The sequence below is a fragment of the Cibotium barometz genome, chromosome 11 (assembly GCF_041138505.1).
Source record: "Cibotium barometz isolate CiBa-2024 chromosome 11, ASM4113850v1, whole genome shotgun sequence".
NCBI lineage: Eukaryota > Viridiplantae > Streptophyta > Polypodiopsida > Cyatheales > Cibotiaceae > Cibotium > Cibotium barometz.
In genome coordinates, this window is record NC_141056.1 from 50,685,360 (window position 1) to 50,707,263 (window position 21,904).

The following is a 21,904-nucleotide window of genomic DNA, read 5'->3' on the forward strand; positions in this document are numbered from 1 at the left end:
GTCGACTCTGTGTGTGCATGCATATGATTGTGTATGTCCACAATCACATGTGCATGTGCACCGTGTGTGTGCTTGTGTGTGTGTGCACCTATGTATATGCACGTGTATGTGCATGTGTGCACATACACAAGAGTGTGTGCATATGATTGTGTATGTCGACAATCACATGTACATGTGCAATGTGTGTGTTCTCAAGGAGTTGTAGAGCTTGGAGACCTCAAGGGTTACAAGCTCGGCCATTGGAAAGATCCTCACGAGACAGTTGCGGTTCACCAAGTAATCTCTTTTTGGATGTGTTTCAAAGAGAGTTAGGGTGAGCCATAACAGTATGACTTTGTGTACATGCAGTCCTGTGTGTGCATATGCATATGTAAGTGTACGACTATATGTGTGTATGCTTCCGTGTGTCTTCGTGTATATGCGTGTGAGTCATGCACATGCAGTTTTGTTGGCACACATAATCATACACGTGTACAGAGTCCATACACATCGTCTCAGTGTGAGGGTAACGTGAGAGTCGCCTTCATTAAGGCTTTAATATATAAAGGTGCCGTCACACAAATATGTATGTGCACACACTATCAACACATAAGGCACACACACTCGCACATATACATGCACACACAGACTCAATGCACACATGCACATATATAAACACATACACTTCCACGTTTGTGCACACACAAACACACACACACTTGCATGTGCACATAGAATTGACACATACATGCATATGCACACACACACACACACACACACACACATGTGCACACATACACATGATGTGTATATCCATAAATGCACACACACACACTCGCACACTTTTTTTTTAGTAAAATACACACACACACACACACAAAAGAAGAATCTTTCTATGTGAAACATTTTGGTTACCACATTTTAGTATAGTCCATTATATATGAGATTTTTTGGTGACATTATATAGTTAGGGACTTTTGTATGTAAAGCATTTCGAGTACCACATTTTCGTGCAGTTTTCAAATGTAATATTTTTTGTGTATAATGTTCATTTAGGTTTCTAATTATCACTCTGGTCATTGAGAGAGAGAGAGAGAGAGAGAGAGAGAGAGAGAGAGAGATGACAAAATTTCATTGGATTACCTCTTGAGTTTGAGTGGTTTTTTGCTTATGTCTAACCCATCGTCTTGGGATGAACCCAACAAGTTAGTAATTTCCCTATACTAGAGTGAACATGTTGAATAATGATGCATAATTTGTTTGAGACTTGGTGTTGTAAGTCAAGTTGCAATCATTGATGATACCATCATTTGTGTCCCAAAGTGTAAGCTTTGGCGGGACATTGGGATTGGATGATAAGGTAGTTGTAAGATTGATGAGAAGAAGGGTAAGGATCAATATAAAAAGGGCCATGGAGATGTGGGTAAAATCCACATTCCAATTTGTGGAGCTGTGTTTAAGTGGAATTGTGCTTAGTAAGGGTGAGGCTACTTGCAATGCAAATTACAAGACCTAATTAAGGCGTCAATACTACGTTCTGTGAAGAAGCTCAAGTTCGCCACACAACTTGAGGGAGCTGGACTCTGGGTGTGGACTCTGGGTGGGCTGTGGCACCCACTGATCAAGAGCTTAAGCCAAGCGACTCCACACGTGACACATCCCATTATCCATATCCACATGACTAGGTTAGCACCTTCAACCCACGCAAGCCAAGTCCCAGAAGCGACCCAAATTCACTCCAATCGCCATTCCACTAATGCAGCCAAACAATCCAGACAACTCGTTTGAGGCGAAGTCAGCAGGACCTTTTGATAGGATATATAGGGAATAAATAATAAATAGAGGCCTACCACTAATTAATTGATTTCCTTCTTTTATTCATTATTGTAGCCTGCATGCCCCTATTAGTTAAGAAATTACACTTTTTTTTTAGAAAAGATACTTTAATATTAATAAAAGATGAAACTGTCGCCTTTGTAAAACAGGCTAAGATCTCTGGAGTTGCATCTTGGCGCTCAGAGATGAAAGGACCAGTTAAAACCTTTGACTCTGCGAGACAAAGGCTTCCACGTTCGATTCAGGGCGTTGCATATGTAGCCATTGACAGAACACTAGCTGATTCCTGGCCATCCAAAGTTATTGCAACAGAGTAGCGGATCCACTTCTTATATATAGAGAATGAGCTTCTTACTTAGGAAATTTTGATTCCCTATGTAGAGAATGTAATGTGTGTGTTTTGGACAATAGGAAATTACAAACTTCAATATATAGGAATATAGCTTCCCTCTATATAACTTTTCAGTATTGCTTGTTTTATCATTGAAAGAAATACACAAACCTCCTTTACAACTTACAAACAAGTAATATTATAACATGAAACATTTAAATCCTCTCTCCCCCCCTCTCTCTCTCTCTCTCTCTCTCTCTCACACACACACACACACACACACACACACACACACACACACACACACATGCACACACACTTGTATATATAAATGCATTCATGGATGTAAATGTGTGTGCACTCATGCGTGCACGCGTGCGCATGCACACACACACACACAAACATTTATGCATGCATGTGTATGTACTTCTAACATTATGAAATAATTTTGACAGTTACATCAATTTTTTTTGAAGAGATGGGTACAAAATTTATGTTATTTAAACACGTATAGGTGCACCACCTAATACACGTACTATTTTTATAACTTATTGAAACCCTTGCTATCATTTTTTTTGAGTGAATTGTTTCTTATTAATATAAGAAGGTATGATTTATTTAGTGCCAATATGTGCTCTTATGTGACATAATTGCACTTAACTCTTTGAGCTAATTGGAGCTCTTATTATCTAAGAAGGACCATTTTAGGATCCTACAAGCTTAAAATTGCACTTAACTCTTTGACATAATTGCACTTAACTCTTTGAGCTAATTGGAGCTCTTATTATCTAAGAAGGACCATTTTAGGATCCTACAAGCTTAAAATAAAATCTCCTCTCCATCTTGGATAAATGACCATGATGGGGCCTTGTTAATAAGGCATAGAGTTGTCCATGTTGAGCCTCAATTACCTCAACTGGTAAATCAGTGGATCAATGTAATTCAAAATGCACACATACATCCCCACACACACATGCATGCATATGCATACAAGCACACATATAGCATGCATGCACATAGACACGCACACACATGCACATACTTGTGATGGTGCCTAGCATATGCATCAACCGTATGCATGCATGCACACAAAATGGGCACATGCATGTACATATGTGTATATATACATGTGTACACACACACACACACACACACACACACACACACACACACACACACATGTGTGTGTGTGTGTGTGTGTGTGTGTGTGTGTGTTCATGGGCATACACATGCACATGACACACTTAAACATGCATTTGCTAACTCTTTGTCTTTGTGCCTCTCTCATTTATAAGATTTGTCATGATCTGAATAGTCATATTCCAACAAACTTTGATCTAATTATAGTCATATGACTATGATCTGATTATATTCATATTCTAACAAACTTTGGTAGGAAGCTGCTATCTAAGTCGCTATAGCTAAGTTGATTTAATACACTTTATAAGTACGTTTATTATTCAATTTTTTTTTGTTAGTGTGAATTTAGTTATAAAATCTTTAGTTCTTATTTTATTATAGCCTTCTCTGCAAGCCATACCATTTTTCTTTATAGAATAAGATGTTGACACTAGATTTGGAGACATGCATATCATACATGATATTTATTTGGCAACTTGTATACATATAAATCTTTGAAATAGAAAAATATCTAGTTGAAACATGATGTAATAGAATGTACTAATACACCTTTTTTTTGCTCCTTAATAAACTTTGGAATTTTGAATATGTTTGAAGAATTATTGGATCTTTTAAAATCATTTTGCAAAGTTTAGTTGGTAAATCAAAATGTCACATGCCAAGCCTTTCATCTTGGATTAACTATCAATAATGATGATAGCATTTGAGGAGGATTTTCTTTACATTGTGAAAGAATACATCGTAAAGAACCTTACATTCCTAGATGTATCATTGACCATTTATGGAGCATAAGGTTTTACCCACATGTACATGTCTTACAAAGATATTGCTACCATCATATAGTACCATTGTGCACATGAATGTTTAATGAAGGAATATATCATTTAAATAACCTCACATCCTTATCAACCATTTAGAAAGCATAAAGTTTTACCACGTTAGAGCATAAGTTTTTACCCAAGGTTTTACCTACATGTACACACATCTTACAAAGGTCTTACTGCCCCATTGTGTACACAAAAGGTATAACTAGAGTGTAAACTACCCATTGTGCACAAGAAACTACATTTAAAAACACTGTATTTCTAAAATATCATGTCCTTTTTGTTAGGGTCTAAAGAATCAAATTGTATGCATGTTATTAGCCAATAGAATGGAATTATGTCTTTTTTGTTAGTGGTATAAAGAATGGAATTGTATGCATGTTGAACTCTCTATGCTCAATGCAATGACTTTGAAAATAATAGCAAGGTCACTTGCGTAGGGGCTTCTTTTCCATTTGTGGTGGAGAACTTGTATGTGGATAGATCTATGTGTGGGAAGATACTCTAGTGATGTATGTTAGTGAGGTTGGAAGCGTAGCACAAGAAGCAACTATTAAAATCAATGGCATCAACTTAGTGACAACATTAAGTATCCAGTCCTACCCAAGTGGTATATGTAGTTACAATATGTGATAGTCGAGGCTTCAATATTCTAAGTGTCATTAATGTTTCTTAACTTTAGTAAAGGCTATAACAGTTCCATATCTAAGTGTTACATTAATGTTTTATAGAGCATATAAGAAGGTAATTATATTATAAAATTTAGTAAATGCTATCACACCTCCAGATCTAAGTGTTATTTTAAAGTTGTTACATTAATGTTTTATGAAGTATATAAGGTAATTATATCATAAAATTTAGTTCCAATCTTGTGAGAAGCCTTTGTAATATTTGAAAATGCATGTCCTAGAAGTGAAAGCGAAAATAAAATGTGGGAGGAGGAGATTTGTTTTTGTGCATCTTGGTGGCATGGATGAAGATAACCACATTCGTGTGTAGTGCTTCATGTGTGAGAGAGGGATGTGTATCTTCCATCGTTATGTTTTGTAGCCCATCTACATGAACCTTTTTTGAGTGTATTATTGGCTACAAATTCTCAAATGAGGCTTTTGGGCAAAAATTAACTTGTTTTTTCCTAGACTTTTTGACAATAAGCATCTCCCTCCCTTCACATTCATGTTTGCCTTACCCTACTCTAACAACTACTAAGACATCAAGAATCTCATTAATACCTTCTACACAACAGTGAGTGCTTTCCAAATTATCAAAAAATGTATTGTTCGGCAAAATATGCAATGGAGGAGTTTGCTCTCGCCTACTACTATTTATCAATTTTGCTATGTTCCCATGTGCATAAGGGTGACCGTCTATTATGTAAGTGTGCTCTCCACATGAAGGCCTACTACCTACTCTCTCTCTCTCAGTAAAATGAATGCTACATTGGAGCGCATCCTGTACGTGGCCATGTTGATCACATGAGTAAGCTGCTGCCATACTCCCCCTAAGAATAAAAAGGACCACAAAATCTCATTAATAGTGTCTTGTGGGTACATGTAAGTCCTGAGCAATGTTGTATAGACCATGGCTTGCACCCCGAATCATGGATGGCATTAAAATAAAGTGATATTCCCAATGATTGAACTCCTCCCAATTCGATAGAAGATTTATGCTATCCAACCACCTGCTATTGCTCTATGGTCATAAGAAGCCTGGACTAAATGGTATGGTTAGCTGGAAATCATCGTTTGGCTCTGCAATAAGACCCACTTGAAAATCCATGTCCCTCCTCTTCGTAGACGATCTCATATAGCCTAGATCGCAGAGTCGAGCGATGTGTAACATGCCCGGTGTCTTGACATCTCATCATCATGGGATGAGTCTGAGGTATTGTGACTAGGGCCCACTGGCGCTCGACTATGTGATCCAACCTACATATATATTTAACCATGATGAGTAAAATAAAACCTTAACTTTTTAATCAACATGAGATGAAATCGGCTCCACCCACTTGAGTGGGCCCCGGGTGTGTACGAAAAAAAAAAAGAGAGTAAACAAGTATACAAAGTCATCCCGAGGTCAAAGGTGTGCTAGAGCATCAGCACATAAACCTCTCTTAAACTTGTACTCAGTATATAGACATGGCCCCCATGTGCTAAATAAGACCCTACAATCCACACAATAGCAGATCCTCCTCTGCTCAAATCTCTGCTAATCATCATCGAAGTTGGATGAAGACAAAGACTGCCAAGAGCTGGTGTGCGATATAATGGTACACGTTAGCGCTGGATCACATGGGGTGTGTACATAGATGCATCAGAGTCACTATCAACTTGTATATTCAAAGAGGAGAACAATCATACAATGTATTGACTTGTATATTCAAAGAGAAGAACAATCATACAATGTATCGACTTGTATATTCAAAGAGGAGAACAATCATTACAATGTATTTATAATCTCTCTGTAACACAAACAAAAAATAAATTCATGGTGGGTCAAGGGAGCTATGGATGGTTCTCACATACCCATCTTAGCCCCTGAGAAGGAACTGTGACAATCGGAAAGGCTTCCACTCAATCTTGTTGCAACTGACAATCATGGAAAATTGTTGACATGCATGGGATTATGATGTTTAGTGGGATGGCTCTCTACATAATTATGTTTTGTTTACATGCATAGAGATGTGAAAGAAACAGTCTTGGAAGGTGTTTCTATTTTACATTGGCATAGAGATGTCAAAGCAACATGTGCATGGTGTCTATGCCTTTGATATGGAGTCAATGTAAGAGAATATAAATGGATCTTTTAGTGAGGCTGAGACATGCGTAGTCGCAAACAAGCAGCTTATTAAATGCTTGCACGATATTGACACAAAGACGCTAGTAGAGCAAAGTGGAGAAGGTGGCATCAGGGTAGATTCCCAGAGTATGAAAGATGCTATTATTGTTGATGCTCGTGGCTTAGGGGCTGAACGTGCTAGGAAACCCACTCTATGGCTGATTTGGGATGCCTAAGATACCATTGTATAGAAGATGTTATTCTTACATCTCCTGGCTTAGGGGTTAAATGTGTTAGGAAGTAGAAATCACTATAATATCTTGCTAATTTTTTCCCAAGTTCCCTCAATAACCGATAGAAATAGCTTTAATTTTTTGAAACTCATATAACATGTAGTGTGTATGAAAGAAACTAAGAAATCTTTAGTAACTTTAAGATGTAGAAAATTACCAAATTGTAACTCAAAATTTGAAATATGCTACCAATGGTAATGTTATGAAGATGTCAAATTTATAGTATGCTGGCATAGCGAGGCTCCAATAATAAGGCTCACATGATCACAGACAGCGGACATGGGGACAAACACAACTGTTGCGTGTGTGGGCCACATGGCATGCGATCTACCTGACACACATCAACGGTTGTGAATCACTCTCGACAAAGGCACACGATCTACGTGACACACATCAACGGTTGTGAATAATCACACGGGCTGACTGCCTGTACGTACCCCCTGGGGAGCCGTGCCTGATCAGGCAACTCACTGCTAGCCACATGCACTATTTGTATATATAAATATAAATAAATAAATAAATAACTAAATAAATAAATATATATATCTAGTGCCTCTTCACAAAAACAAAAGAAAAAGAAAAAAAGCGGGCTCTCAACAACGACGTTCTTTTCACAATCACATTGAGAGAGAAACTCTCTCAACTTACTTGTTGTCCTTCTAGTATGGGGGCCTAAAATAGACCGGTGTCTTACAATTTCAATTGACACGTGCCTTTTTATCACTCCTTTTCATACACAATTTCAATTGACATGTGTCTTTTATCACTCCTTTTCATACACGTAAAATTTTTAAATGAACTAGTTGGGAACCCGTGCTTCACACGTCTTTTGACTGCCCAAACATCCTCCTCCTCTTCCCCGAACCTCCAAATTCTTGCCACGTTTGGCAGCTTTGTGAAACTCTTGCTTAAGATAATATACAGAAGCCTTCAAATGACAAGCATTATTTTAAAATGAAAGGATTTTTTTCCCAATAAAACTGCCATAATATATTAGCAATATTCAAAGCCGCAGACTTCTTTTCCACAACAAAATTATCACATTGATTAAAACAAAGTCCAAGTATTATCTTAAATTTTCACACATATGGGAAAAAATTTGAATAGCAAAGTAGATAGGATTCAAGCCTACCTTTGATAGGAGAGATGATGTTACATGTGCAAGTCGCCTCGAATAAGAACATCTCCAAGATCGCAATCTCCAACCTTGTTGTCGATAGTGAGGACCCGTACGGCAATTTACCACATAAAGAGAGAGTAGGGGAGTTGAACCCCTTCACCAACATGGAGTGGCTACACCAAGCTCTCTTCGGGAGGAGAAGGGGAGTTGGTTCTCTTCACCATAACCATGGAAGAGAACCGACTCCCCCCTCCCACACTAGAAAGTTAGTACAAAGTAGATAAAAAATCATACAAAATATAAATATTTGAATTTTGTGATTTAAGATAAAACTTACCAAGCACCTTGAAACTCGTGTTACTAAACTAGTCACGATACACACGAATGAGTGAGCTTAGAAAAAAGTACCAACAACACAAGCACCACAAGTACATGTTTTAAAGCACTTCCCTTCACAAGCACCACATGTATATACTTCCCTTCATAGATATGCTCGAATAAAATACATGTTAAAGATACTTTTGATACACCTACAATGCTGTAATATACTTTGCTTCATCACCATAAGATAGCAAATACATATGTTAAACATCATGCAATGTTGCAATATACTTTGCTTCATTACCAAAGGATTACCAATGCAGCCATATGCATGTGCTACGCATACTAGTGGCTGAAATGGCCCCAAAACTAGTATGTGTAGAGTCCTCAACTACCTATCCAACAAATGCATATGTTATGCATGTTCATTTTCTGAAATATGACAAAATACTTGCTGCCCAACCATCAACTTTTCCCAAAACTAGTAACAATCAACTACTTCCCAAATGAATCTTTTTCCAAAATGCAACCTACAACCCTGTATAGTCCAACCACCCATGACTTTTCCCAAAATGAAACCTTTGAACCTGCACGCTATACAGTTCAACAATGGCAAAAAAGTATACATCACTGTAATGGCATTGCCCGGCTATCTTTGCTTTCCAACCAAGTACTAAAGACATCATTCCAATGAATTTGAGACGCTTCACTTGCATTAAGTGATAACAACATCAAGGCATCAAGGGTTTCCAAGCACAAACCACATCTCAAGTTATTTTTAATAGCATTTTGACGAGAGAAGCCCCATTCACACGTTGCTGTGCTGGCCGGAACAACAATGCTTGCTTGCCACAAGTGCATCAACCCTGGATATGTATCCCACCATGTTTTTATATTGCTGCAAATTTTCCAAGAATCATACATACCCCTGTTTCTAGCCACTCTATATAGCATACCCACAAAATCCTCTCATTCACCAAGACACCTTTTGATGTCAATGATTGGACTATCAACATTCAGCTTATTGATAAGCCTTTCCAACCATTCTGTGGTCCTTTTCCCCCTATCAATTGGATCTGGAGGATATGTGGAAGGATTAAATAGCTTAATTGAGTTGAAGACTCCAAGGTCAAGATACATATTATTTAAAGCATCCAACACATTTTGTACATATGCTTTTCCAATAGAGATGGATTCAGCAGCAAGAGAACCTACTTCTCTTTCAACATCCTTGGGCAACACATTCAAATTAAGCGTTGTCTCCTCATCTTCGCTACCACTTGATGCTCGATTTCTTTTCTTTTTCCTAGCTTGTTTTGGGTTTGGGATAAACTTCAATGCATGTGTATGAGTATGCCCATTACAATCAGCATATTTTAGACTCCCTTCCTTTGACATGTCTAGAAGCCACACCAAAATTAGCATCAGAAGTTATATATCTCATTGTTGTTAACTTCTCAAATGTCAAATCCAAATATACACCAATCATTGTGACATCAATGTTCTCTCTTTGAAACTCCACATTCAACTTATTCAGCTCAATAAGAACATTAACTAGCAAATGGATTACAAATTGCACTTGAAAGATTGTAGCATAGACATACCACTTCTTCTCATACATTCTACATTGCTCCAAAATAGCAGGCATTGAAGAAACCAACCTCTCCATAACTTGCCCTCTAGACAGCCATCGAACGGTATGAATCTGCAACACTTTCAAATCCATAACGTGAAAATCATGCATCAATTTTTGCAGCTCAGCAAGCCTATTTGTTGACTTCCCCAACCATGCATACACCTTGTTTGCTACCTTCTCAACAAAGGCAAACATATAAGGATTTGACACAAAACCATCTGCGAGTGCCTGCCTATGTGCAATACAATACACACCCATGATTCGTGGAGTTGATGCTTGGAATCGTGCCACCACGCCAGTCCAATGCCCCGTGCATCCTGGAAGAACCATCCGTTTGCAAATGCAACAAGTTTATTCATGTCTAAATTGGTCTCTATCATAAATGCTTGGAGAGCATTGTAAATTGCATCACCAGACCCATTGTCTATGGGAAGTAGACCCATAAACTTGCAAGTAGGTTGTCCTTTGCCACCACCATTCAAATACATTGCATAGATGATCAAATGCTTCTCCATGGTTCAATCCCTACTTTCATCAATCAAGATTGAAAAAAAGGACACAAATTTCAGCACGCAATCCCTTTCTAATGTAATCCCTCATGGCTATCAAGAATTCCCTTCTAGAAATAGGATTAGTATAAGTACCATAATCATCGAGCGAATGTCGGCATATTGGGAGTACCAAGATCCCTTTGGAGCTTACATTGAACCGGATATTTTTCCAATGCAATATCATTGCATGCACAAAATGGACCAATTTCATGCAAGTTACAATCCTTAACTGTTCATAATGTACTATAGTTTCAATACCCTCATCTATTGGTCATTTTTTACCAATCTTTATCTTCACACGATGAGCACTTGCTACCATTTTATGATCAGTTGATTTTGCATGCTCATTCAATGTTGAAAGCTGAATGCTTTGGGACCCTCCCTCTATAAACGTATTTACTTTACCTATATCTTGACACCATGTACATTTGATCCTATCCTCATTACATGGGGACTTGCACAAGTATGCCCAAGGATGAAGAAGATTCCATTGATTTCTCCACCTCCTTTTGGGCTTGCTTGATGAAGACTCCGAAGCAACCGGAGCATCATTTGGAGAGCTCTCACTCTCATGTCTTGCATTGACATTGACTACTTTGGACATGAATGAGGCTATGGAGGGCTGAGATTTAATCTTTTTACCTCCCCCCTATGAGGCATTACCATAGACCGACCCTCCATATCTAAATTGGCTGCCAAATACATTAGCATGAAGAAAGACTTAATATCAAATCAAGCTCAATACTTTTACGATGCATCCCCATACTCCCAAGCAAATGAATTTAAGCTAAGGCTTTAATTATGTTAGGTAGGGATAGATGTGTAACAACAATAACAAAGTTACCAAGCTAAATCACCTACAAATTACAATATTACAAGAATGCATTATGCAGTTATTTTTAGTTTGCTAAGATTCACTTTCTGCCCACACTCAATCATCATCAAGTTAGTCAAATGTATCACCACCATGGAGTAGAGAAAACTACACAAATTCAAGTTAACCCAATATAATACCTAACTAGCCATCAAGTTCAATCAAAATTTGAGACATCTATTGGTACAGGTATATATTTTATCATATTTTTGATGAAGTACTAATCATAGAAAAGTATGCTTAATTTAATTTGTGCAAGATTCAGCTTAATGGAATATGCAAATGTGCACAAGATTATTATATGTGCAAATATGCACAAAGTTAATTTATGTAACGAGGCCCATTAACAATTATATTTGGGCAAAGGTTTTTATATGTACAAACCTTAGGAGACTTGATATGGTTAATGATATGTAAAGCAATACCCAAAAGTGAGAAAAGCAAGCCCAATTTGTATGCACATCTATTCTTAGCTCCTTAGGCTATTTTTATGAATAAAATTCTCTAAATACTCATGTCGTGGGAGTGGAGCTACACGACATGGGGGGGGGGGGGGGGGAAGATTGCACCCAATCTTGTCTTGACGGTGATGTTATTCTATTTCCCTTGCCTTATGTTATGCTATGCTATTTGATTTCAATTTAATTCAAGTCTTTGTTTCTATTTTTGATGTATTTTATGAGTTTTAAATTATTTCTTCAAGAAGTACAAAAAGGGTCCCGTGAGACAAATGGCTAGATTATTGTGTAGACATAGAAAGCACAATTCCATAGGCATGTACTACCATATCATGTACCATCATGTCATTCATCACGGTCTCTCCTACAAAAACCATGTGACTGAATCTCCATCTATATTATACACCTCTTACAAAAGCATGTAGAAAAAATCATGTGATTGAATCTCCATCCATAACACCCATATCAAACACCATTAATACATCCTCCAATTTTTCTATAGCTTCAAAAGAGATGTTTTAGGTATGGCCATTGCCCCCATGATTCATTAGCAATTTGAGAAGAAAAAAATAGGTTCAGTAGAAGAAAAAAAAAAGGGAAAAAAAGATTACGTGATGGCCACAACTTTGACAAATAAAAGAGCACCACAGTGCCACTGCATGCAGGTCCTTCACGCATGCAGGCGCGGGCTGCGGCAACACATGCAAAGATGTGACTTGTGAGATGAGTATTGAGAAGAGTAAAGACAAGGATAGCAGTGAGCACGGTTAGGGTGAGGCAACTTCCTGTTGAGGAAGATGAACATTGAAGAGAGACGATTCACGAATATGTGATTCAAATTTCAGACTCCATAGTGCCTCATACTACATAAAAGAAGCAAAAAATATCAACTTTCAAGATTCCACTCCTACAGTCTATCGTCTAAACAAATATCAAGATAGAAATTTTAAACAAATGTCAATATTAAATTTTAAACCCCTACCGTCGAAGAAGACAGAGCTGCGAGCAATGAGCATAAACCTATTTGGGACTCGGGAGAGCACATCGAATTCGGTTTCCGCCCTTGAGTGCAAGATGAAGGGCTCCAACCTCCGAAGCGCTCAACACAGAGACTGAAGAAAGAAGCACTCAACACAGTGAGGATCGATGCACAGATGGAGATGAGTCGTAAGCAAGAAGGCAACCACAGGCCATGGAGGTTTACAGAGGTGAGAAACGGGATCATTTGCCAGCCTTACCTAGCTTGGCCAATGCCCAACAACAGTGCTAGATAAAAGCAGGGGAGGGGGCTCAACGGCTATCAACCAAACCAGGTATTAGTTAATAGGTATTAGTATTAGGTAATAGCCTAATTAGTAAAAGGTATCCAAAGCTGAAAGAAGCATGCAAAATTGAAGATAGGGTAGGTGAAAGTTTAAACTCATGAGGTGGTATGCCAGTCTCCAACAATTAAACTAATTAAAATATTTAAACTTACATGCTTTGAGTTAATAGCATTACTTAATGCAATTAAAAGCTAGGTTGCCAGCCTCCAGCTTCCAAGGCATCTAAAATTTTAATTTTTAAATTCTAATTTTCAATTTCTCTCCCACATTGAAAGGGGGCTTTAGGGATATATTATTCTAAATCTTGATATAATATTATTTATAAGGCTATATATATATATATGTATGTATATGTATATATATATATATATATATATATATATATATATATATATGTATATGTATATATATATATATATATATATGTATATGTATATATATATGTATATGTATATGTATATATATATATGTGTATATATATATATATATATATATATATATATATATATATATATATATATAAGGTTAGAAAAATGAAAAGCAAATTTTTTAGACCAGCATGTCAAATGACATGCATTTTTAAATAAAACATTTCACAATGACATGCAATTTTTGAGTTATTGCAAGTTTTTTGACGTGAAAAAAAGTTTTAAACCTTCTTTGACAGGTAAAAAGGCCCTTGACAGGCAAAACATGTCAATTTTAGGCCTTGCATGGTATAGATAGTGAGAAATTTGATAATAAAATTTACCCATTAGATCCTTTAACCATGTAGCGTTGTTTATAGACTATTTAGTGATAGGACTTGTGACTACATAATCAGAACTTTATATGAAATATTTATTGGAGTTCAAGAATAGAAGGACGGTCGGACAGTTTGAGGGGTTTTCTACACGTCCACTGCACTTGTCCAAACCTCATCCACACATATTTCAAATGGTAGTTCACTTACATATTCTTTTGCATACAATGGACGGGGTCGATGAGCTTAATAAGTACAACACAACTGAGGTCAGTTGCAAACCTAAGCAAGGGGGATCTATGTCCAAATCTTGGATAAGGAAATATCAATTCACAACAAACATGTCTACAACCATAGCTTGAATAATTGACATGAGAAACTTAAACAACCCAAGACAAAGCATGAATAAAAGCACAAGACAAAAGCATTGAGTGTGATCCCCCCCTCCCTACCCTGACATGAGAGAATCACTTTTCTCATGTGAGTATTTAAAATTATATTACCAAAAGTTAGCCCAGGGAACCAATACATAGCCATCATTAATGTAGCACCATAATCGGTACATCATGGCATTGCTCACATCACCTACCTCACAAACATCAACCATGCCAATTATAATAATTGATTGGAATCCACACAATCAAATTAGACATGAAAATCTAGAAATCTGCACAAACAATATTCATTTACCAATAATACACTAGCTTAGTATTTAACACGAAAATTACCCACAATACTAATAACACTAGCATAGCCCCAAATATATATATCAATAACACTGAGTCATCAGTATTAAGTGGTATCACCCATGATACCAACATGGTACAATAGTCACTCGGGCATCCCATCATAACCATAGGGATGAGCTCTTACATTCTCCTTTGCTTGAGTTAGAAATTGAGCTCAATTGCATGGAGAACATAATTATAAACTCATAATGACCAAACTGGGTCTTGATGATAGGACCTAGACTTAAGGTCTATCTTGTTAAAAATACCTTAGCCCCTCTCAATTTATCTAATAAGTCATCAACTTTGGGAATACCGTATCTATTGTTTACTATAATCTTGTTTAAGACTCTATAGTCACAATACACATAGATGTGATTATATGAGATGGCAATGCGTACAAAAATGGAGGGGGGGGAGGGAAAAAAAAGGTATAGGGTTGATGTCGATGAAGCCTAAAAGAAAGATGTATTATGCCAAAGATGTGTCGATGTAGAGCATGATCCAAGCCCAAGGATCCATAAGATGTGTCAATGAAGAGGATCCTTTATGCACCAAAATGAAGAGGATCCTTTAGGCACCAAAATGTAAAATGAGGGAAACTCCCCCACCTTAAGGGTGTAGACTTTGGTGGACAAATTGAGGGGGGTTACCCCACCACAAAAGTCGATCCCATATGCTGGGATCCAAATAAAAACTGGAAACTCAAGGGGCTCCCAAAGGTGTATGCTCGAATCCCATATGTATGAGGATAGAGTTGGTATTATAGAGAAAATGTCAAGGAATGGTATGTCGATGGAGATGGTGCCTCAATGAAGCCCATGGAAAGTTGATGTAGCCTAATCTAGGATCTCATACAAAGCAGCTCAAGGCGGGTGCCCAAGCAAAGGCCAATTTTGAATAAGAACCATACAAAGTGGGGCCCATGGAGATGAAGAGTCTCCCCCTTGAAAGATGTGACATGGGTGGAGGTGGGAACCATGCAAAGTGGGGCCTATAGAGATGAAGAGTCCCCCCCTTGAAATACATGACAAGGATGGAGGTGATAACCCACTCAAAAGTCAATGGTGGCGAGGTAAAAGTGTCCACACATGATGAGGATCCGAGATCCCAAATGTAAGTGCTAAGAGCTGGTGCTCCCGTAAATATAAGTAAGAAGTGATGGCGATAAATGAAGATGGAAGTGGTGCGTGTGCCTTAAATATGACAGCAGGTAATCACATGAATGCAAGGGTGTCCCCAAAAAAGACGTGTTAGTGGTAGGGGAAAGATCATCCACGAAGAGAGAGTGCTTGGATATACAATGCTTGATGGGATGAGGATATGAGCTATGGGGGGCTCGTCCAAAGGCTCAAGATGTGGCGATACAAAGCTTGATGGTGAGGCCATAGGGGGCATGTGGAGCTCCTGGTGATACACCATGATGTGGTCCAAGTGATGCTGGTGTGTAACATTGATAAAACATGTGTGACCTCAGGTAATGGGATAATGCAATGGGGTAATGCAAGGGTCAAAATAAAGTATGTCTAGATGAAGATGTGCGTGGAAAAAATCCACGTGATCCTGGAGCAATAAAAAAATATACAAAAGGCAGTGACATGCCATAAAACACAAGGAATGTTGGTACATCACCTCATAATCTCATTACCATGGCCCACATGACGTTGACTAAATCCTTCCAAGCATCCTTAAGGAACGAAAAAACACCCCACCATGGCCCACATGACGTTGACTAAATCCTTCCAAGCATCCTTAAGGAACGAAAAAACACCCCACCAATCCTAGTACCACCTAAGGATGTGCATGAAGCTCATGTGTGCGAATGCTCATAGATGTGCCATGATGTGAAAAAAGATGTGCCATGATTTGTAAATCAAGGCACAAATACATGTAAAAATGGGGTGTGTGCATCAAATGAAATTTCCCTTTGTGGCTTTTTTGGAATTTAAAATCTTTTTTTTTGAAAAATAAAATAAAAAGATGTGGGGGGTTAAAAAAAGGAGAATATACACTAGAAGGGTTAGTAAAACACAAAAAAAGAGACAAGTTAGTTACAAAAGCTTTAGAGTGGAAAGGGGGAAGGGAGGTTAGAAAAATAAAAACGGTTAGCCTCTTTTTTTAGAGTGGAAAGGGGGAAGGGAGGTTAGAAAAATAAAAACGGTTAGCCTCTTTTTTTAAATATAGTTTTTTGAAAAAATAAAAGAGATGTAAGGGGGAGGAATAGTTTAATATATATTTTTGATATTTTGTTTTTGTGAAAGCTAAAAAGGAAGAGGGTAAAAGTAATGTTTTTGGTAAATTTGGAGTGGTAAATTTGGAGAAAGTTAATGAGCTTGTAAGGGGGGATAAGGGGTGGATTAAATGGGAGGGGGGATGGGTGTGGAGTAAGAGGATTGTTGGCCGGGGGGGGGGGGATAGGGGTAGATTAAATGAGTGTAAGAGGAGGTGATGGGTGTGGAGTAAGAGCATTATTGGGGGAAAGGGGGACATGGTTTAATAAAGGTGTAAGGGGGGAAATAGGTGGGTTTAATGTGGGTGTAAGAGGGAAAAGGGGTGTTTGATATGGGTGTAAGAGGGGGCGGGGTGCTAGTGGAAAATAAAGAGGGGCAAGTTTTCTTTTGAGAAAGAATAAATTTATTATTAATATCATTTAATAACAAAAAAAGAGGTGGGTTGTTGCTTTTGTGAACAACAGGCTAGGGAGACTGATGAGCAGCTGCTTAGTAGAGTCCAGTAGCTCAGAACTAAAAGGACCAGTGAGTACTTTTAGTTCTGCTATACAAACGCTTCTTCCTTCCATTCAGGGTGTTGCATATGAGGGCAACATTGAAAGATGAGTTGATTTCGGGCCAATTAGATCTGTTGGTGTATATCTGACCCAAGGCTAGATGCTTGCTAATGCTGCTGGGTTTAGAAAAGTGACGCCCCCTAGCAAAGCGTGCTTCCATATGTAAACTAATGCTGTGTGCCCCTGTTGTTCAGCCACTTCCTTTTTCCTCTCCATAGAGCTTGGGCTGCTGGACATGCCCAAAAGATTTGGAACAGATCCTCCCTATGGGTGTTGCACTGTAGTGCTGCATCATGATGGTCAGCTCGACCTCCTCTTGTGTAAAAATTTTTGTAACGATAGGAGCCAGTTGCCTTCTACCTAGTTCCACCACCTCCACCTTAGTTGATCCGCCTTCATGGCTAGCACCACCACCTGTCTGCATCTTGTCTCCCCTCCATGCTCCTTTGCCACAATGGCCTCCTTATCTCGCAGGCTTCTCCTGTTGAGAAACCACATAGTGGTCTCGTTTGTTTTGGTCATCTACAGCCGCCAACTCTTTTAATGCTTTGCTATACACTATGCAAGAATGCACGTGATCATTTTGGCATAGCCAAGAGAATGTTCACTTGAGTCCTAACTTTTAATATGATCTTGACTACCCTAGTGGAGGGGTTGTATATAAAGACATACACCTGAATTTATCCCTAACATCATGGAGACAATTTCATGTGACCGAGCTCAATCTAAGTCAAAGAATTGACTCCTATTTTTTTGGAAGATATGTAAGAACTTTAGTGTGTGGTGGACCACCATTTAAGATCTCCCTTCTTCCCTTGTGGGACAAGGTCTTCATATGCATGAATTGAGCTCATCCATCAACTCATTTTCTTAGAAGGAAGCCTTTCGTGGGTGTTCTTGGCTATGGTTAGTGGCTTAGGACTCTTCTATCATCCCCTTCACACTGGTGCCTTTTCGGCCTTCTTTTTTCCCATTGCTATAGTGCCTTGACCATGGTGCTGCTTCTTCTTCCTTGCTTCCTTGCACTCCATCAAGTGATTATAACAATGCCATCATGGAAGTGCAAAAAAAACACAACTTACACAAGAATCTCGGCCTAAAATTATTTTTCCCATGTTGGCATAGCCACGGCATTTGTTGTTGAGGACCCATTTAATGAAGATGCCACCTCGTAAACTTGTCTAGGCAATGGACCATTATTAAGCCAACGGTGGTGGTGAGGTGCTCTCTAATCTGGGCATTTGTGGGTCGATGGAATACCATTGGGATACCATTTGCAGGTTGATGGAATACCATTGGGAGATGCACGGCTCAAGAGCTCATTTTCTCACCGAAGTCCTCAAGTAAAGAATAATGAATAAAATAAAAATAATGATAACTGGGAGTTTGTTTCTCACCCAAGCCCTCAAGTAAAGAATAATGAATAAAATAATGATAAATGGTAGCTTTTTTCTCACCCAAGCCCTCAAATAAAGATTAATGAATAAAATAATGATAAATGTGTTGATCTCTGTTTGTAGTCTAGTTGAATAAATAATGAATCAGGTAATCTAAGGGAAATGAGAAGAGAGAGGAAGAGGGTAACACGAGGGAATGAACCTAACTAAAAGGAAAAAGAAAGAAATACACATGTATATTTTTTAAAAGTTCGACATGCTAGATGGATCAATTTAGTTTGTTCCATTTGACTAGATTTTAAGTATCAACATGTCTATATTTTGATGCGTTTTGAGCAAGCTATGCCCATTTTAACTTTTGGTGTGTGTACCTCAAACTTTTGCATGTTTTTTTTAAAACTTGTACAAAAACCTTTTTAAAAGAAAGGTTTTGTATGAAAAAAGTATTATGGCTATTGTGGGTTTAACCCATTGTTGCAGTCTCGAAATAGTTAAAGTCGCACAACTATGGATTCAATTTGGCTCTAACAACGACGAGGTTGTGACGTATTCTAAAGGTTCCATGCCAACGGTCATTGTTCTTTGAAAAGCAAGAAAAACACTTTATATGAGATCTTTATCTCTTTTTAAAAAAAGGGTGACATCAGTAACACACATGTTCAAATTGCTATTGCACTTGGACACTCATGAAGTCACATTTCAACCATTTGGTCTATGAAATTCCAAAAAGGTCGTTGTTCTAAAAATCAAGACAAGCACTTTGTAGGGAGTACTTTAATTTTTTAAGGGTAACGTCGGTGTGAAGCTCTTGGAGGTATGCCACATGTGATTAAATTAACATTGCACATTGGACACTCATAAAGTGGGACATATAACCTTCACCTTTTTTCTCTACAAAAAGCAAGAAACACACTTTATAGGGGATGCTTTATAAGTGATACACCACTATAAAGACCTTGGAGGTTTGATACACATCATCAAATTGGTCTCACACATTGGATAATTGTAAGCCAACATAATATTGCTTTCTTAATTTCCTCACACTTCCATAGCGGCATACTTGACATGAGCATGGTCTCCAAGTACACCTTAATATTTGACTGGGTGGGATGTGTCTATACAGAGGAAAATTCACCTCAACTAACCTTACTTTCCCTTTTTGAAAATAAAAGCATTAATGTGTGACATGCATTTCATACAAATTTTTAAATCATTTTTACACATGTACATGTTTTGTTGCATTACGTAAACTATAAGTGTTCTCAAACAAGATTTTAGAAATATACATAATTGAGCATTGTGTCGGGTAAAAGCAGACAAAATCGAGCACTCTATCTTGGGTATATAATTTAGGAACCTAGTTTGACCAATCTTTCCCACCACTTGTAACTTTACAACATTATCAACATGATTACAGAAAAGAATATCTTACAACAGAATAAAAACTCTCAAGTCCTCTTGTTAAAAAAATTTATACAATGTTTCAAATCTTGTATACAAAGGAAATTTTAAGCTTTTTAAGGTTTTTTCCCTCCTCAAAAACATATAGAGAAAACAAGAACAGACTAATGTCCTCTAGTCTATCTTATTTAATATTTTTTACAAAGGGAAGGGTTTCTATATATACCCAACAAATCTAGTACCACAAAAAACCTTATCTAACATTAGTTGCCATAAAAATAAACTTCAAGGAGGCCCCTTTTGCGAAAAGCATCAATTCATGGCATACATTTCAACCATTGTACATATATTTTGCTACATTAGAAGTGTTGATATATACTTTATTGAGTGGATTTGGCTAACTCCATATTTTGATATACAACCTATACTAAAAGTTTTGATATTTTACTACAATTATAAGTGTTGATATACACTTTATTTGATGGATTTGGCTAACTCCATATTTGAATTTGTGCGAATTCATTCGTTGAATATCTATGGGGATTTGGCTTACCCCATATTTGAATTTGTGCAAGGTTATTTGTTAAATATCTACGGGGATGGACCACATGTATCTTAGGGCTCCTCAAGCCAAATTTTAAAAACTAGACATAATTGAGCATTCTATCTTGGGTATACAATTGAATAATCCTAGTTCAAGAAAATTTTCCCACATGTGACTCTAAGCCATATCAACATGGTTATGAAAATCCATATCATACAACATAATAATCTCTTCAGTCCTTGTTTGTGCACATTTTGATAGCCCAAATAATCACCATTACATTACAAATACACTCCACTAATCGGTAAAGTGTGGTTGTAAATCAATTAATATAATCCCTAATCATGCCAATGAAAACCCTAATACTAAGATAATCAACATGCTAGGCAAGCTTTATACCACTAATCCATATAATAAATTATAATAATCACCTGAATATCCCTCCTTTGGACTTAATTACCATGCCCAGCCTCTCTCTCTCTCTCTCTCTCTCTCTCTCTCTCTCTCTCTCTGGATAGGAAAGGATCTACATGGCTTTAAAACCTACCTGACCCTTCAAAAATGCTCTATAGCAATTGTGATTATCCTCCTAACTCTCTCTCTCTCTCTCTCTCTCTCTCTCTCACACACACACACACACACACACACACACACACATCCATTGTTATACAATTGGTGCTCAAGGGCACCAATTGTACATCACATACGCTCTATAGCAATCGTGATTATCCACCTAACTTGAAAAGTTCCTTCTTCTTATTCTTCTTCGTCCTCTTCCTCTTCCTCCTCCTCCTCCCCCTCCCAGCCTCTCTTTTTTGTTTTCTTATAATAGAAGATA